The following is a 15,163-nucleotide window of genomic DNA, read 5'->3' as shown; positions in this document are numbered from 1 at the left end:
ATTTTGCTGACCAGCTAATCTAGGTTGCATCATCTCCTGCCTTCTTATATCCCTTCTGCCCTTCCTTCTGGTGCTTCCACATCCCCACACTCCCATTCACTCTCCATTCACACTGATTTTAATGTCCTGTTAGACATCACTACATGATGAGATCAGTCGCCATTTGATTCTCCTACTTTCTTACACATGGAGGATGAGGAAGATTATTTGGAGGAATGAACATCTGTCTGTTATTTTTAATGCAGATATTGAGCATCCATTTATAGTTTCTTACAGTGTTAGCAATAGGGTTTGGTTTTCAGAAAGAGAGCAATGAAGTGGCTATAGTTGAATGTTCCCCCAGACAAAGGGTGACTGCAAAAGCAGTCTAACATTCTTTAGTCTTGGTGCAGACACTGGCTGCCCAGATATCTTTCATGTTAAGTGCAGGGTTTCAGGAAGGAGACCATGAAGTACAGCTTACTAGGGAAACCTTCATGGGTCAGCTCATTTACTGGAACAGAAGATACTGTTATATAGACGCACAAAAAAACCCTGTCTGCTGCTGTGTGCAAGATCTGGAATCTCCTGCTCAAAGGAGAAGCTGATCTTCCAAACACAAATTCCCAGTGTTGAACTTCGCCACTAGTGTGATGAAAGCACAAGTTGCCCCTGTAATGGAGCCCAAGTAGGTGAGCTTAGTTGGGCCTATGCTGTCTCTTTGTGCTGTGTCCCTAACTGACAGAGACAAATTAATCCAAAATGCTTACAATAAAGTGGAAAAGCTCTGAAATTAAAGAAATTTCATGCATGACTTTGTACAATTTTAGGATGAATTAATTTCTGAATGAGTCCACATTGGGATTGGGAGGAAGGAGCACTGGGACACAACGAGGGCCCTTTGCACAGGTTTAAGGACAATCTGCAAATGGCAAACTTGCCATAAAACTCCTTGGGAAGAGGACTTGCACTATGACATTTCATGGTTCTATTCAGTTATTTCAGAACAAAACACTCCTTCTAAAGTTAGAAGCCCCCTTTTTTTCCTTTCCCTGACTCACTGTTCCCAGATTAATAATGCTAATATGTCATGGCCATTATGGCTAATACACACATAATTTCATCATCAATGTAGTTCAAGAGTCTACTGCCTACTTGCTGACATGAAGAACCTGAACAGGGAAATGAATCAGTACAATGGGACTCTACCTGCACACAGTGTTCCACAACAGGATGTGACCTCTTATGTGGTTTGCTGAGACGACCAGTGAAAAAGCAGACTTGGCAAAGGTCAAAATTGAAGCACTTCAGACAGCGATACCTGTGAGGGAAAACAGAAGGATTAAGTTACTACCCCACAAGTAAGAACTTGGTGTAAGTGAGCTTGATTACTGGAAATCCAGATCCCTGGGTTCTGAAATGCAGAGAAGCACCTTTGTTAGAATAGTGACTTTCCTCAGCATTCTGTGAATGCAAGAGTTATTTTGTCCAAATGACAGTGGACTGTTCACCAGAACCCACTAATGATTTTGATATTATTTATTTGCTGCACTGAAATTCAGTCCAAGGAAGAAACAGTTGTTCTAGCACCATTTTTGAGAATGCAGTCACATCTTCATATGCTTCTTATGCACCAGCTTATCTCTATTTGCTGCTCTCATGTAACTGTTAATATCACTACTACTAAATCCTACTATTGATGTAGGATTTGCAACTTTGCAAAAAACTAAAAATGCAAAAAAACTAAACCTGCAAGCTTACTATTAGTGAGAAGCGAGTAACAGTAAAATGCTTTTCTGAGCATTCTGGTCAGTAGGTAATGGATAGTGCTCTTTTTATACCATTAAGCCATTTTATACTATTACTTAGATGAATAAGATGCTAAGATGGATAACTTAACTAGACAGTTAATACACCTGATTATGGGACAAAGAACTAAGAAATAAGATACACAGGTTTAATTGGCTTTACCACTGAACTGCCAGTTTACTTTCAGTAAGTCTCCATAATCACATCTGTGCTAGTGAACTGAAGAGAAGCAGGATGCAGGCTTGAGCACTAGCTTGTGAGGATTCTCTCTTTCCCTATCTTACTTGTTAAATTAGATTATGTCCAAAGTTTGTTGCTTAATACAGCCTGTAAGGTATGCAAACAATGGTAAGAACTATTTATGTGGATGCTATAGACGACAGTAATTACTGACGCACCTGAGGCCTGTGATGGGGAAAATTTTGCAGACTCTACACCGAGCTTGGTGAGAAACCATTTCTGTGGCTGATAATCTGTAACATGTAGGGAGCCACAGGAGAACAGCAGGCTCCGATCTCAGCCAAGAGAGGAATTTTTCTTCAACAATTGTTGAATTCAGAACCTGGAAAAAATACATGTCTCAAGTTCAGCCATTTACTTGAAAAGAACTGGTGTCTCATCTACAATTCCTAATGAAATCTCCGATATTGGACTCTGCTAGCACAGATTTTTCATTCATGTAAAATGTTACTGGGTTCCAAAGGTTTTGGAATAAATGCAAGAGTCTTCAGTAGTATCTTACTGAGCATCTTTTCTACAGATATAAATTATCCTATACTGTGAGACTGACAATCAGTCCTGCCCCTTAAAAGTAGATACTGGTGGATGTTATATGGTGATATGCTTGCAATTTTAATCAACGAGCAACATTCAAAATAATTTCCCAGGCCATCAGAATTTCACTCACCCCATGGAAACAGCTGTGAGTTGCAATTTCCACACAAGACAGAGTGCAGCTTTCTCCCACAATGGCTGGGATCTGCATCAGGAAGAAAGGCTTAGAAACACCTCAAAAAAACCCAGATGTTCCCATCATGCTCTGCTGAGATGGTGACAGCACACAGATGGTGAAGCATCTATAGAAATGCCATTTTACAGACTGCTCTGAAGAAAACATGTTCATATTCATACCATCAGTATGCAATTTCATAGTTCAGTATGTGTCAGAATGATTTGCTTCCAGCTCACTTACTGAAATGGATCAACATACTATGTTGCTGTACTAGAATACTGAAGGACACTGGGTTTGAACCTCAGGGGCCATTTTCAAATCCCATTTTCAGCACCCGTTCACCTGGAAATACCTGTATGCTAAGGCATTTTTCTGCACCCACAAGCTGTTCTAGTGCATAGAGATACCTGAAGTTTGGGGTCGCTTTAGGACCTGTAAGCTCAGGCAAAATGAATGCACAGAGGCACTGATGCAAGTGGTTACTCTGACAGAAAAGATAGAGAATTTGATCTTTTACCTACTTTGCATGGTAGCTCCCTATGTCTACAGTTTCCTACTGAATTCAGTCCCATAATGTAATCAGACAAAAAATCTATCAACCATGTGGTTTTTTCTCCTAGATTAGGATACTCCTACAAGATCTGTTGTGTAACAGCACTGCAGTGACATTACCTTGTTTAAGTCTGTTAGTAGGCTTCTCAGGGCACTACGGGTAATCAAGGCTGCCTTCCCATCAGGGACAGCATAAAACTGGAAGAAAGCTGAAAACAACCAGAGGAAAGAAACTGGAATTCTGGCAGAGTCTAAAGTGTCTTCTAGCTACTTTTTCTCAAACTGTCAACATGATGATTGCAGCCTACCAAATAAACCCCTCAAGAAAGTTCCCCTTTATTGTCTATCTAACAGGCACTCAGTGACTGCTGTGACAATACTTTCTTGCTCCTACAGGCAGGGGAAAGAGAAGGAAAGCAAGGAAATTAGGACAATTCCTTATTCCTGGCATCTAAGACAGGTAAGGATGAAGGAAACAATGAGCTCATTTTCATGGCTGTAAGAAAAATATTTAAATATGTTTATACAAGATATGCCCTATTTAAACTGTGAATTGTTAATTCCAAATTGTAATTTGGAAGGAAATACACAATATGCAGTGGGAGAGTATGAGGCCAATATGCCACTTCTGGTCCATTTGTTCTCCATTTTGAGCATTTAATTCAGGCAGAAATCTTTGTGCTGCACATTGCACTGGGCTACCTCTATCTGTTACACTTAGTTCTTTAAGCATTTTTGTCTAATGTTAAAAGGGCTCTGAAAGCTTCCTGGATCAAATATATATAATTGTTTTCTAATCCAATGAAATTTAAAACTAGGGGTTTTCTCTTCTTTTTTGCTAGGCAAATAGAACTTGGCCTTCATTTTTAATCTCTACTTATCTTAAACTTTACCATGACTTGTTTTGAGACTCTATGCAAAGATGGCTATGGACATTGATGGAAAGGTATTCTACTGCATCAGCCTTTCTCTACAAGTAAGCAGTCAACATAATTTACTTTTTGCATGGCAGAACTGTATTCTCTTTTAAAGTAAAAAAATTACAATGGAGATTTTTCTCAATGTTCAGTACTTCAGGCAGTGTATAAAATCATACATTTCACACCTCTGTATTTAGCCAGTAGAGTGTCTCCTGAAAGGGCAATTAGGGCAGCTGCAGCAGATCTAGTTTTGATATAACCTGTTCCAGATCTAGGAAAATAAAATAAGTTACACTACATTCACCGAGAATGTAAAAAATGAAACCTCTAAAGAAAATGATATTGCTATGTTGGAAGACAACTTCAAAACTCATATCTCTTTATATGTATATAACTGATGTCACATTTTAGTGATATTTCATGTCTAGGACCATTTGTCACTGAACATAACTACAGAGTTAACTGTTCAAGATACCATGCTGTCACAGTTTAACCCCAGCCAGCAACTAAGCACCACACAGCCACTCACTCACTCACTCGCCCCTGGTGGGATGGGAAAGAGAATAGCAAGGGTAAAAGTGAGAAAACTCATGGGTTGAGATAAAGACAGTTTACTAGGTAAAGCAAAAGCCGTGCACGCAAGCAAAGCAAAACAAGGAATTCATTCACTACTCCCGATTGGCAGGCAGGTGTTCAGCCATCTCCAGGAAAGCAGGACTCCATCACGCATAACAGTTACTTGGGAAGACAAACGCCATCACTCCAAATGTCCCCCGCTTCCTTCTTCTTCCCCCAGCTTTATATACTGAGCATGACGACATATGGTATGGAATACCCCTTTGGTCAGTTGGGGTCAGCTGTCCCGACTGTGTCCCCTCCCAACTTCTTGTGCACCCCCAGCCTACTCACTGGGGGGGTGGGGTGAGAAGCAGAAAAGGCCTTGACCCTGTGTAAGCACTGCTCAGCAATAATGAGAACATCCCTGAATTACCAACATTGCTTCCAGCACAAATCCAAAACATAGCCTCATACTAGCTACCATGAAGAAAATTAACTCTACCCTAGCCAAAACCAGCACACATGCAATCATAAAATAAAAAGACAGCATCTCCTTCGAAGACTTCACATTCCATGTAAAATATAATTTTACATTTACAATACATGTCCTAAAAAAATTCTGCTCTTCATTTGTGGAAAGCCTTCCCAAATGTAGAAGAGAAAGCAGGATTACAATCTGGTTTCTGTATTATATCATCAGGCAGCTTCATGCTGGCCCCAGACCTGCACTGAGCTTCTCTTGGGCTGATTCCCTTTAATTTCACTGCAACTCAATTTAATCAAAAGGATATATGCAGGAGCAGGACTTTAGTTTTGACAGTTAGATCATAAAGAATGTAGTTGAATTTAGAACCCCAGTTTGTGACATAAGCACCTAATGAAAAAACTTTTCCTTATGTGAAGACAAAGAAGACATGAATTGGAAACCATAAATCAGGAAATCCTGGAATTCTATATTTAAGATATCACTTTTGGAAAGCAGTATTGCACTTCAGAATATCATTACATAAAGTTGTCTTCAAGACTCTTTAGATAAACTGCATTTTAACACAGCATACTGCATAAAGCTGCAATATAGTCTCTAAAGTATGAGCTGCATAGGAAATTGTTGGTTAAAAGTTTCTAGATTTTGAATTTATCTATTTAGTTTTTCCGCAACTTTCATAGGAAAAAAGTCCAAGATTAAAGCTAAAGTATGCAATCAAAAACCCTTACGGTGGTTTATGTAAGCTTATTAATAAGCTACCACACAAACATGGAAAATCTCTTATGTGCTCTTGCCATGAAACACTTTCCAGTGTTTATAGTGGAGAACAGCACTCTACAGAGAAAATGTGATTACAAGAAAATTATAAGAAGCTTTTTCTATCCTATATACATGGCAAGAAACTTGTGAAAAAAATTTTTAAAAAGAAATTACAGCACAAATAAAATGACAGACTGTACTAAGAAACCAGAAAAAAAGTTCAGGATAGTCCCGTTCAGAAAATTCTTCTAAATGATTTCCCTACAGTGCACACAAATTACAAAATATTCTTGATGTTTCTAGCTTTGTTTCATAATACACCAGTTTATTCTTGGCCTTAATTGTTTTTTTTTAAGTACAAAGAAATTCATAACATGGGACCTTAAGCAGTAGTGATCATACTGTTAACGAATAGTGATTCAGGAAAAAGTACTGCAGACCACTTATATCTCACTCACTTTCAGTAAAAAACTTTGCTCTGATGTAGAAGGGAATAAATTTCACCTGTGGTGAATAAGTTGTACAATGAACTTAGCCTTTGTCTTTTAAATCTGATACAATCACAAACCAATCTTGCCTGTAGTCAATTAATTCATTAATCACAAACAATACATGAGAAAAGTACACTCTGTGAGCTGCTTCCTTATTATTCCCAGAAACTATTTGCTATTTGCAGGAGCTAGCTGATCAGCTTAGTTATGAGACAGTAGTTTTGTTTCATAATTGGTTGATGAACTTTTTAAGCTGGAGAAAAATGAATAATGAAAAGTGGCAAATTCTTGACCTGTGCATGGTCATTCAAAGGCAAATACCGATTCTTTTTCAGGAGTGTATCAAAATATCTTGGCACTCAAAAGAACTACTCTCTGTAAAGTTGTTTACAGAAAAAGTTAACATGGACTGGCAGATATCTGGACTTCCAGATAATTTTTGAAACATTTGACCACTGTTTCTCTGATAAAGCTTTGTGCCTCATATTCCTATAGCTGAGCTATTCCCATTGTGTATACCAAGCAAAGTAACATAAAAATGGGAGAGTTTCATACAGAAATGGTGTAAAAGTGGTAGAAACAGACTTATTCTAGCTGTACTTTGCGATGGATTTACATTTGTGCTTCCTCTCACCTGTCATACATGGCAGCTAGCAGCTTCAGTGTGAATCCAGCAGCTCTTGGATCTACCTGGCCTGGTTTTTCTAATCTCACCCTTTGGAACAGTTTTGTCAGCATTCCAGAGATCTGCTGCACTTTCAGAGAAATCTGCTTTTCCCTCTGGCTCTGTTCACTTGATAGGATGTGCTGAACCAGAGAAACATCAATCAAATCCACTGTGGGAAAATTAAGGGAGAAATGAATGAGGATCTCTGCCTTTTCATGAATGGAAGCTCAACATTTTTTTATTAGAAGTGCCTAGCTAAGGTAAGTCTGTAAAATGAAGTCTAAAACAGTATGCAACATAAAAAGGAAATAATCTGGGAAAGTTCTTGCTGGGTTTATGGATGTAGCAAAACTGGTGGGGCTACAAAGATAGAGCAACTCAACTAAAATTCCCTGGATGTGATTTTGGGATAGATAGGAAGGGAAGAAAATAGCACGATTAACTGCATCCAAATTATAGACCTAACTTTCATTCTATGTAGAGATAGCATAAAACTATGCACCGTTCAGCACTTCAGAAAAAAGCTCACCTGGGACTGTAAAAACAATTTGTTCTTTGATGTAAGCTTTTTCCTCATGCACAAATAGAAAGAGAAGGAGGGCACTATGGCCAAGAAAGGGGCAAAGAGGCTGTATATAAATGTGCCATGGAATAACTAATATCCAGTGGGAGGAGAGAGCTATGACTTCTTTAAGGTCACATTCGGTAGCGCAAAGGCATGATCAATTAGAATTAACATCAGAAGATTGTAGTAGATTGAAAGTCTGTAGATCACTGAAGAAGCAGAGAAGCTAGAATATGTCACCTATGGTCTTTCCATCACAGATGGGGAAATATCAGTGTGAGACACTGGTGAATCTCAATCTGGAAACCCACGTACAGTTCTGGTCACCACTGTTCAAGGAGCAGTAGAGTAACTGGGATAGATGCTATGAGTGCCTAGAGACACGGAGGACTAGGCAACAGAGCTAATGAAAACCAGTACCTGTGTGAACTGGTACTTCTGTGCTGTGACACATAGCACTGGGCAGATTTACCATATCAGGACTGAGATCAGATTAAATACATTCATAGAAGACCATGCCCAAAATGAAAAAATATGGCCAAGGCCAACAAACTAGTCATCTTTTCTGTGCTACCCTGAAGACATCACTTGCAGTATTGTGCATTTTCAGCAACAGACTGTTTCAGGTGAAAAATTCAAGACTTCCATGTATTTTAGCTCAATATGGAATTTACATCCAGTAATTTCAAAGCGAGCTAGGTGACCAGGGCTTTGTTCCATAAATCTTTGCTTGCACAGAATTCTTACTCATTTCAAAGACAGGGAGAATGAGTGCTAGCCAGGGTTTTTATGGTCTATCATATTTTATTTTGTTCTCATTAATACTTATAGTATTAATAACAATGCCTGTCAATGCATTTTCAATTATCCGCAATTATTTCCAATAAATCAACTTCTAAGAAACACATGAGAATTTGACATTTAACGAGAATAATAATATACAGATAAAGATTCATAATTGCTAGTGATGTCTACATAGCAGTGTTGTAGATTGTAATAATAACGTGATTCTCCCATGCCTTTAGAATTTTACCAATGTATTTCCACTGACATTTGAAAGGGGGGGGGGGGGGAATTAATTTGTATATGAAGTACTATCTAGCTCTTAAGTGTTTGTAATGCATCCTGAGATTCTCAGGTGGAAAATGAGAGAGCAAAGCAGCATAATAACTCATGGTGATAGCAACACAAGTTTTTTACAAATTCTTCTCCCTGTCTAAGCAACCAGGATTCTCTTCAGCTACTAACACTGGCACAGACTTTGTACTGAGCGTAGTTTTAGGGCTGTTCTGTAGACGGAGCTCTGAACATCATTGAAAGCCTCTGTGAAAGAACATAAACACACATTACAATAGTGATTCATTTAAAAAAAAAAAAAAGGAAAGAAAGAAAAACAAATTGTTTAACTAAAAATCAAAATAACCAAATTTGAACTCGATCAAAACCCACAATACTCTGAAGGAAAATCTTGAAAAAATGGGGAAAAAAAAAATTTTGTTCTTTTTTTCCAACAGCTTTGTGGGGAAAATGGTCATCTTATGAACAGTGACATGACAAGTCATAAAAATAGTATTTAACATACAGAGGACACCTGTTGCTTTGTGAATCAGATCCATTCATAGACCAGAAAAAAGGATAGGCATTGTGCATACTTTTAGCCAAGATCATAATGAAATAATATTTCTTCAGGCAAAACAGTTTCTTGATCAGAGATGCTCTTTTACAAGGAACAGTTTGTCAGTCTGCACAGCAGGGTTATTGTTTTGGATGCATATCGTTTCAAGCATTAAACAAATTTTCTGTCAAGATCAACATCTGGGACTCGCAGAGGAAGATCAGCAATTTACCAGAGCAACTGGCTTTTGACATCTCTTCTTAGTAATCCCACTCAAGATGCTTGACTAAATTCCATACTCTTACATGATTTCAGCTCATTCCTTTCACATCACTAAAGGATGTTTTCCTGAGTGGGAAGTAAGGGCTTCTGAACATGACCTATGCCTGATACTTTACACACATACCTAGAACTTCAAGACAAAAAAGGGCTTGTTCACAAAGCTTTAGAAACTAGAAAGGGATTTGTCAGTTATCCTCCTGTCCTCAGACAGTTAATTAAGGTCAAAGATAGGCAACATATACACATAACTGAGTGGAAATAACTTATGAAACTCTCTACCTGTTTAGTCTGGAAATAAGCCAATGTGTGTGCAATGGTTTCCCACAAATGTACCAGACTAATGTTAATAGTCAGCAAATTATGGGCTCTGCTGTTTCCCAGATGCTGCCTAAGATATAGAAATAAGCCAATATCTGCTACACCATCTGTTTAGTCCTGCTCTTGTCATACTATGTTTTGTGATATTATTTGGAGATGTAGTGTAGCATGTCATACAATGTGAAAAATGAGTTTTGACTTCCATGCATCATCAGTTCTCTTTCTTCAGTAAGCTGATCCAAAGCTCTTTTGAAAGTAACAGAAAGACTCCCACAGTTTTCAGTAGGCTATGGATTAAATTCCAAATGCTTATTTTCAAATACAAATGCTAGAAACATACACATGATCCAACTCAAACACCTTCCATGTGCAAGATGACTTTCTAAGTGAAGAGAATCTGTTTTAGTAGCCATCTGCTACTCACTTCAAGTCCATCATTACAGACAAAATGTGTCCTCAAAGCAGGGCATTCTGTGCCTGTCAAGCACAGTTCCAGAATTAACTTGCAAGAGCACACAAGTAAAACAGCAGACAAAAAAAAAAAGCCCAAATAAAATAGAAAATATTTTAGGATTATTATTTATGAGAGGCTATTCAGGGGCACTAAACTCTTTGATTTTTCATAAGAACGAAGCTTCCCCTTTGGACAGAAAACCAGCATGTAATCATTTTGCAGTGGGTCAAACTTCACCTCAAGACTCATAAATGCTCTTTGTTGAGAAGCTGACAAAGGAATTCCTACACATATAGAAAAGAGTGCGTTGTTTCATGACATGTCCAGCTGGTTACCTGCTAGTTCTGCATTTTGCACTACTTGTTATGTAGCAGATGAAGTATGTGCTAAGACTTTGCACTCAAAAAGGGAGTGTATGGCCATCCTTCATGCCTATTCAAGAATATGTGAAAAAAAATTACCATATATTATAAATTAGGGAACACAGCACCTGTGCGCCTGACCATTTTAGGAACCAACAAGATAATGGCAAGGAAGGTGCCAGGACAGATCCAAAAATAAAGGTAGGACATCACAGCTGTGTAATTTGTCATTTATGTGCTACAGCAGAGATTCTGAAAGTGGCATGACTTCATTACAATTCAGTAGTTTCTCTTCAGACAGACATAGAAATGTCTCTGAGAAAAGTTGGGGAAAAAATGATAAAAATCCTTACCCTGCAAGTCTGGATCCATTTGAAATGAACAGATGGCATTAGGCGTTCTATAATGAAACAAACCAAAGTGTAAAACCACATTTTCTAGACAGAGACATATCGAACCATTCAAATCAAACCTTTTAATCTGAACAATTTACTGGATGCATTTCAGAAATGAAATTAAACAGAACTGCATAAAACAACATAAAACTCTTGGTGCCAAGTGCAGAGAAACTCCAGAAAATTGCAGGCTCTCTGCTCAGGATAAAGTAGGAGTAACTCTAGTAACTGCAAAATTGTATCAGGGTGAAACCAGTCCCCAAAACAGTTTCAAGTACAGGAAATGGGATCTTTCACTATTGAAGAGTCCAGTGTCTACATACAGGATTACTACACAGCTCATAATGTATAATTTCAGGTCAGAGAGGGCATACCTTTACACCAGACTCCTCCCAAGATTCCTTTGTTGCAATTGCTCACAAATATATTTTCTAAAACTTTCAAAGAGAACTAAAGTTTTCAGCTGAGCTGACATTATTTCTTTTTGAGCTGAGAAAGCAGGGAAGAGGGAAGTGTAACCACGAATCTACTTTTTTACACAACCATGAAAGCAAAAGTAATTATGTCCCTGATAATAATAGAAACTGAATGTCTCCCCTCAGGATTTATTTCATTAATGCAACATAAAAATATAAAGATGAATTCAGTACAGTAACTACCTTTCACTAAATATCAGAGTTGAAAAACACTAGGTATAGCAGATCTAAGTTACACAAGACTCCAAAGGCCACATATGTGGCTTATAGTGGGGAAAAAAAGGAAATTTGCTAGAATAAATAAAAATTAAATAGTTGGAAACTATCTAAAACTTAAATAATAAATTTGGTATTAAATCTGAACTTACCCAAAGGTTCATTTTTATTACTTTTTTCCAGTGAGAGTCATTGGTCATTTGTCATAAACATGACAGAATACTGGCTGATTATGAAGCATAAATATTCAATGGTCTATAATTACTGAGTCTACCGTAAATATGCTTCTCACCATTTTAATTGGTGAAAGCTGCAACTTTGTGTTTCAGTCTGTAAAACTTCTTCATTAAAGACTACAATGCCACAGTTTTTGTTGAAGTTCTTCTTTGAAAGAAATACCACTATGTTTCTTTTTCACTATTCTTCTATTTTCTTCCTTACTAAGACTTAGAACTTGGACTCAACCCTGTGTTCTGCAAGACTGCAATTCTGACCAATATTTACGTATGCATGTAACTTTGCTTATACAATTACTCCTAAAATAGGTGCAGTAGTATATGCCTCTGCAAAGCTTGACAGAAAAGTCAATGTACGGAATCAATGAAATCAGAAGATTCTAAGCAATGAATTAAACATAAGTGTTTAGTGAAAGCTACATGTAGCAACCTGAAAGATAGACTTACAAACACACAGCTTGTCTCATGTTTTCCTCCTTTTTTTTCTTTCCACCAAAGGTACATAAAGTAAAGCAAAAGGATGAATGTAAAAATACACAGGTTAACCTCACTTAAATTAGAACTCACTCATTAGAATTTGCTCACTCAAATAAGAACAGATCCACTGACTTCACTGAGTTAGACAGCACGCATAATCTATTAGTACTTGATACTTACTGTAAGATGACAAGCTCTCTATCCAGTACAGTGCAATGTCTAACCTTTAAATTACCCAGATGGATAAACACACTATACTCTTGTACTACAGTATTTGTGGTCTCAAAGTTAAGTATGTGTCTATGTGTTTTACCAAACTGGCTGTCATTGTGCAACATCATAACATCATACCCATGAACCCTCCCTCCAAAAAGTTATGAAACGCATTATTAACATATATACACTCTACATTTTTACATACAAAACTCTGTGGAGAGTCCAGATCTTGACTGCAGTACGAGTGCTTGGGTGAAAGGAACAGGATCTACTTCAACGTTAGCACATGTACTTTATAATGAACATAATATGAAAGTAGAAGCAGTATCTGCCTGCCATCAAATCTCAACTAACTCTGCTCATTGATACACTATTTCAGTCAGTGTGTTGTATTTCAGCTACATGACCCCTTTATTAATAATTAAAAACACTTCCACAAAACAAAAAAGAATTTTAAAATTATCACAAATGTACAGGAAATATTTTTTTACAATTGTAAACCCTGATACCATTAACACAAATAGTCTTATATGCAGAACAAGAGTAGCCTTATTCTTGAATCCTATCGGAATGTGCAAGAAAAGTAACATGTTTAATTACTTACATGTATTTTGTTTGCCTATACAGATTCTCAGAATATGTACTTTAGCAAATAAAATGCATTGTAAGCATGCTACATAATAAAGTTAAAGTACAGAGAAAGACAAACCAGATTAAGTAAGGCAGAAATCTCCCAATAGATTAATTGACTTGATCACAGAGGCCTTCCTTCTTTTGAAATCAGACAACATATGATCAACATTTTAAATATGCATAAAATAAACTACAATTACTTTTGTTTCCCGTGAAGGGTGAAAACATTCTATGTTGTGTTCAAAGGCCGAAATTACAGTCTCCTCTTAAATACAGTAACAGCACTTACCTTTCTCTCAGCTACTTACTAAAGGCCCAGAAGTCAGACGACACTGCCAGAGAAGTTCAGTAGTTTTATAGCACTTAAAAGTTGACTTCAAGACACAGTTCTAAAGGTTTTGCTTTTAAATGAATGCTGTTCACAACAAATGCCTGGCAAAGCCCCAGATCAAAGTATCAGGTAATTGTCTAAGCAGTCAAAACAGAGAATACTAATTAATTAGTAATAAATATCCTGAATTATTAAAGATAAAACTTCTTTGATCTTTGTTTCAAAGCAATTTTTTCTTATGGTTGGAGTGCAATATTTCTAAATTGAGGGGCCTTTACAAAGCATCTCCCAGTTGCTGAGAAACAGTGTTGCTATAGAGACTGAAAACGAGGTAGAAGCTGGCACAGTAATGGAGAAAGCAGTGTGCTGTAACAAACAGTTGGTGCAACTACACAAAGAGGAAAAATAGTAAGTCCTAGTGATAACGTCCTAGAATAAGAATTGTTCAGACCAACCAGAAGGCTTACACACTCTTCAGTACACCCAAATGCTAGGGTTTATGCAGAATATATATAACATTTGTAAGAAAGATACATTTATCTTAAAGCCCTTTTTCATAAATTTTTTCACCTGTTACTCTAACACCCAGGTAGTAGGTTTCATCAATGCTATGAATATCCTGCATATGTAGCATTACTCAGTAACTTGTGAGAAAATATGTACCAGAGTTTACTTATTACTTACAGAAAAACCAAACTTAGTGATGACTAAGTCAATCACTGTGTTACAACTATAATCAACTTTGAATATGTTACCATATTTTAGCTTTCCTATTATTTTTATTCTTTCTTTCTCTCCTAAGCAAAACCTAGGAAAAGAAACTTTTCCATTCTATTATGGTTCCATGAGGAAAGACCTGAATTTCCCTGCAGGCCACTAGGCAAATCTAATTAGAATAATTTAGGATACAAGAGATATCCAAGACATTTGTCTTTCCCCTCTCAACCTCTGAGAAGAAATTCTTTGCCTGTGGTTTTCAGGTAGTGACTCAGAAGTCGGGTAAGCCTTATATATTGCAGAAACAGTTAATTTCCTACTCATTAACAGCTGTGCAGCGTTGGTGCTTGAATTGCAGTCTGTTTGAAGTACTATCTCCGCAGGCAGAACAGAAGAATTAAGTGTGTAAAAGACCACCAAATCATATTCCATATAGAAAAAAACAAATGTAAATACACATTAAAGAAGCTAACTTTTCCTCTCCTGTCTTGGAGAAGGAGCTATGGAACAAGCCAGGTAGTTTGTAAAGACTACTGGTAGCATCCTTCTCTGCTATGCTCTCCTGAGACATCTGCCTCCAGATGCTCCTCCGAGACTCAGCCAATTTTCTGTGCATACACTACTAGAAACTAATTCCCTGGAGACCACTTCCTCATGAAATGAATGATTCCTAACCACTTTCTGCAAGACTTTTTA

Source organism: Aquila chrysaetos, chromosome 6 (genome assembly GCF_900496995.4).
Source record: "Aquila chrysaetos chrysaetos chromosome 6, bAquChr1.4, whole genome shotgun sequence".
In the NCBI taxonomy this organism is placed as follows: domain Eukaryota; kingdom Metazoa; phylum Chordata; class Aves; order Accipitriformes; family Accipitridae; genus Aquila; species Aquila chrysaetos.
The sequence above is the reverse complement of the archived record's forward strand: the minus strand, read 5'-3'. Positions refer to the sequence as shown.